The following is a 6,000-nucleotide window of genomic DNA, read 5'->3' on the forward strand; positions in this document are numbered from 1 at the left end:
GGTTCTAATCACTGGCATCCAGGGCCAGTGCTACCTATAGACAGAGCGGGCAATTGTCTAGGGCCTCTGGCTTGGTGGCGGGGCCTCCATAACCGTCACATTACTATACGCTAGTCAATTAATCAAGACGGGCAGCAAAAAACTAGGCTCTTTGTCCATTGGGTATAGATGAATTGTCACTCACCTGTAGTGAAACCAATTAATATTACCATTTCAAAGTGGGCCCCATCCTCTGAATGTATGAAGAAATAAGGTACGATGAACAAAACGCAAAAATGCTATTTTTCTGCAGCTGACTGACTTTAAATCAGTGACTTATGATGGAGCCAAAACAAACACATACTTCAGGGGCTGCTACACGAAAAGCTAAACAGGTAAGCATAGAAAGTATAGCTCGTGATGCGGGTATGTGAGTTGTCATCACCTATTTTGGATTATAATGTATTCTAAAAATAAACTGGGCCTTGTTTTGTTGATCAATGTCATTTCAGGATAGGTCATTTGGCGGTTTATTCTGAGTTCAAAAGAGCCCAAGCACCATCGATGTTTCGAGACTGTCAGACATTTTGAATTCACGCGTACAATGAGCTGACTAGCAAAAATACTAAAATAAAAGTAAAGAAGTTTGAGTTCAAAGTCAGAGTTACCCATCTTATGGGCACTGACACACCCCCATACCATGACAGAACCTGGCTTTTGGACCTGACACTGATAACAGCTTGGATGGTGCTTTTCCTCCATGTCCTGGAGAAGAAGGTGAAATGCCCAATTATTTGTCTTTGGGGAATGTTGTTCTAGAAGTGTTGGATTATTTGTTGATGCATCTGTTGGCAGATTGGCGAGCCTCGACTCATCCTTGCTCTTGAAGGACTAGGTGTTTTTAGGAGGCTCCTTATATACTATGATTAAATGATTACCTCACCTGTTTCACATCACCTTCTTATTTCAACTTGTCACATCGCTATTACTCCTAAATTGCCCCATCCCAACTTTTTTTGGAACATGTTGCATTCATCAATTTCAAAATAAATGTTTACCTTAAAAAAATAAAATGCAGTTGAATAGGTAAAACATCAAATACCATGTCTTTATACATTTCTTTGTTTAAATAGTCAATGCACATTTACAAATCACTCCTCTTTGTTTATAAACATTGTTCATATACATTTGTCAAACCTAAGATTTGATGAATGACTGCAATGTTAAGTAGGCATAATGGGTAATTATTACTTCATGTTCCAAGGGTTGTAGGTTCAGTGCTGAACTGTGGTCACATCTGTAGGGTTTTATGGTTCCTCCTGTGCTTGTGTGGATTTCCTACAATTTCTCCAGTTTTCTCCCACCTCTAAAATTTTATTTTGAAAACTCATTTTTAAGTATGTATGTTTAAATATGCTTATAAACTTTGTGTCCATACTTAATTTGTGTAAAACTTTTAAAAAAGCACACATATTTTGTATAGTTATTGTTTCATATTTGTACATATTTTTACTGGTGTACTTTCACACTTATTTGCTTAAAGACTTCTATGTATCAGTAAATTAGGTAAAAGTTGCTTTGTTAACTAATCCTTATGGTAAGCTAGTTAAACTTTAGCTAGTTCCAGCTGCAGTGGTGAGTTGGCGTAATGGGTAGTGTTATGAGTTAACGTTCCAAGTGTTGCAGGTTCAAAGCTGAAGTGTGGTCACTTTTGCAGAGTTTCACAGTTCCTCCTGGACCTGTTTCCTACAGGTTCTCCAGTTTTCTCCCACCTCTTGAAAACATGCCACTTAATGGTTTATCTAAAAGTCTGACTTGTGAGACTACTGTGACTCAGAGCAGGACAAATATGTAGATGATTGAATGAATTGTTTCAGCATGACTCTGATGCTCCAACGGACATATAAGGAATAGTAAACATCTAAGGTTTGACCAATGAACCTAAATATTGCTTTTAACCCTGAGACTTACAGACAGATCAAATGTTGTGGAATAAAAACAGACTGGATTTTGCAAGAATATTTATTTTGCAAACTTGTTTTTAAGTACGTATATTTAAATTTTGGCATGCATACTTATTTTTTAAATATGCCTACTAGAATTTTAATTTTTAAATTTTTTTTTGCGGAAAAGTATTTGAATTGGTGAAATTTCAGCTGCACAAAATTGTTTTGCACCGTCCTTCGCAGTGATGTTTGTTGGTAAACGAGACCTTTTAGCTGTACTCATGTCTGACGCACATGAATCGAAGTGTCTTGGCCCAAATCTGCAGTAATTTAGAAAAATCGCAAGCTCCTCTGAATATTGTGGAATTTGTTGATTTTCCTTCAATCTCTTTAATTTGCTTTAATCGCAAAATCCTTGAGGGACCAAACTAGACACGTTAACAGTACTACAAAAACCTGTATTAAAAGTACATCAAATAATGAAGTCATGTTGAGTAAACAAGACATGTTTATTATTTAAACTATCACTTAAATAAAAAAAAGTGCATAGAAAATAAACATGATTAGAAATTTTGCTTTTTACAGTTATGTACATTTTTTCCTCATACATTCGTTCTTAAGTAATTTGTGGTTTGTCAATTTCCTTCATTTCTGTGAACACCGAGAACACTGTTTGGGCAACGGGAGAACTAAATAAAATAAAAAGCATTAAAAACACAGAACACTCTGACAGCGAAAGAGAATAAAGAGTGTTCAAAAAAAAGTGCCTGAAAAGGCTCTCTTTCTCCCCAAGGTCAATTTTTGAGCACAAAACAAAGCAGATCTTTAATAAATGATGACAGCACTGTAGGGCCCTACCACATGATGTGCACGTTCATCTTACTTTGGGGACATTACAGGGCCCTTTCACTGCATATACAGATGTTTCCAAGTTGCACAAATAAATAAAACACTCATTACCTTTACTTATTACAAAATACGACATAAAATATTGAACTGAATTTCAGACAGGAGAAAGAGGTATGGGAAACATGGTCAGGTGAAAGATCGGGTTTTCGTTTGTTGTTTTCTTGACAACCACAAAGTATGTGAAAATGTACAAAGAGTAAAATCAAAACTACAGCATTGCAACAAATGGCTAACTTCAAAAACGTTACAACCACATCTTACATTTACTTTGTTTCATTGTATAAATATCATCTTTCATCCTACTCCCCCACTCCCCAAAATAAGGAGGAAACAAGTCCTAAGATCATAACTGCAATGCCCCAGTCACAGAGCATACACAGGCACAGAAAAACAATACATAATGTCAATATTTAAAATGCTGCACATTAATCTAAACTGTATCTGTAACACAAAGTCATTATAGATTACACTGAACATTGCTATTAACCATTATGAAACTGTTGTTTGCTACTGTAACTACATTTGTCTGTCCATTCCATATACTGTGTAGATATTGTGAATATTGAAGTACAATTTACTATCCATACATAGGTTTAGGTAGAATATATTCATTATGTGTGTAAGAATATGTATACATATATATACTAAGTACAGGAGAAGGTGTGGTACCACTGGTGTGGTGTGGAAGAATAAAGTCCAGGAACCTGGTAGCTTCTCAAAACACTGACTGAACACCATAATTCACTTGTTTGTGGAGCATCTAAAGTTGCAATGAAACTAGATTTATGGAGGAAATAGTCATCAACAAAGCCCTTAGGATTAGTAAAATCATAATCAGATCGACAGATGCAAGTTCTGTACAAAGATCGCCGTTGCTGTACAATCCTCACCGACTAAAATGAAACATAAAGCTCTTCTGTAACGTCCCTGCCTTTCACATTGGAACAATCATTTAAAAAAAGTTACTATGATAAAAGATCGATCGTAAAATTCAAATAATACATTCAACGAAGGCCTAGCTGCAGAGTTCAGCCCGGCCCTGTGCCGCATCCAGAGAGCCGGACTTAGAGGAACTCGAATACCTGAATCGATGACAAGACCCACATTGCAAGGAGCGTGGCAAGAAACTCCCAGCAAGAATCTGCGGCAACACCATCAAACCCACAAATCCAGAAAACGTAAATCTGAAAAAAGCAGCCAATTAAGAACTGTATAAAGCAGAATTAATATATTTCACCATGTTGTCATGAATCTGGAAATAAGGCTTGAGGAATCCGCAACTGCCTTAAAAGATATAAGAGTTCACATGAGGCAATAAGACAATGCTACACAGAAACTGGCCTTTTAGTGGCTCATTCCGAAAACAAGAGCCAGAGGTGCACACCACAGCAATGGAGTGAGCTTTGTCTGGAGGTATGTACACATCCCATAAGCTTTCTGCAACATCGATAAGCTCAATCTCACATTATCCCTTTTGTACAACTCCGTTCTGACTGTCAAGAACACAACAGTGTACGCATAAATCAGTTTGCATCCACAAGAAATTGTTTTGCTCAACAAAGTGTAATATTTTCACAATTATTAAGACCTTGGATCAAGAAGGGCATGCGTCACAAGTCTTGCAGTATTCTCCCGAGATATGTCTCCACCCTAAAGAGAGAATGCTCCCCAATACTGTACGTCGGTCTCTTAACAGGTCTCACATCAGTCATGACGTGTGATTGGATTCATTCACAAATTAACAGATGGAAAAAACAACTGTAAAAGAAGGCACCACACCACTGCTATTTAAAAAACAAAAAAACAAAACAACAACTACAGGACAGACATCCATGGGAAGTCCATCACAAAATCAATTCCTTGTGAAGATGATGTTGCCCTAAAGGGTGACACAGAGGGCTAAAATAATTGAAAAAAGGAACAAAACATACAAAAAGAGCACATTTGTGTGCTTTAAATGGCTAGCTAGAGCCTCAGTGCCAAGGCAACATGTGTCAAGCTGGGAAGAAGACTGATGTTCAGTGCACAAAACAGGGAGAATGAGTTTTCCTCCATTCCTCCAAATATAGTGCTTTACAAGAAAGTTTTCATGGGCTAGCCTCCGTGGCAGATTCCTTCGGGTATACTTGTATCTATGAAAATATTATATTTTTATATATATATATATATATATATATATATATATATATATATATATATATATATATATATATATATATATATATATATATATATATATATATATATATTTTACAATAATAAAATAGATGGAGTAAACTTTGCAGTCGCTTAAATGTAGAATGATTTCAAGCATTTTATTATTTTTTTTTTTTTTTACTATTCATCGTTTTTCTCCCCATAAAACTGTTGGGGACTTTAAGGGAAGGTTGGTATTTGTGTGTGATGATAAGGCTGCCATTGGAGGAGACATGCCATTACAACAGATGAGCACTTATAACTAAATGCTTTACAGCCTACGCTAATTGTACACTTTCATCTAAAATGTTTTTGACTAACTTGGATCGGCAATGAGAGCTACTGGTGGACTGCATACTATGGGGACAACTACGGCTTTCGGTCTTTGGAATAGAAAAAAAGAGAATAAGGAAGAAAAAAGCCAAACGGATTAAAAAATGTACACTATAAAAAAATAATGACAAGCATTAGTGTTGTAAACCACTATCTACTACAAAATGTTGGTAAAATAAATACAATATTTTATTAAAAATATAAATATCAATAAGTGCTATTCACTAGTGAGTGCTTTTCTGTTTTTTTTATATAGAAAAATATACATATTTACATATGAAAGGAAATAATGACATTTACCTATCTACAACAAAAGAAATAAAAGCAAAATTTTTAAATGACTCATCCATCTTGAGAAAACATTTGGATGCTGTTGAGTTTTTTTTGTTTTTTTGAGTAAATACTACCAGCTACAGGCGTTAAAACATGCACATACTAAATGTCCTCAATACAAACATCAGTCCAAGTTACTATAAAAATTGATTAAGTAAAATTAAGCAATCCCACCCACCCATTAAATTTCTTTAGTCCCTTGGCTGTCAGTCCACCAGGATCTCAGCACATTCAGCCTCCAATGATGCCTCCAGGGGTTATTACTTCTTAAACAGTTCAGGTACACTCTGGGTTTTTTTTCCCC

Source organism: Ictalurus punctatus, chromosome 17 (assembly GCF_001660625.3).
Source record: "Ictalurus punctatus breed USDA103 chromosome 17, Coco_2.0, whole genome shotgun sequence".
Classification (NCBI taxonomy): Eukaryota; Metazoa; Chordata; class Actinopteri; order Siluriformes; family Ictaluridae; genus Ictalurus; species Ictalurus punctatus.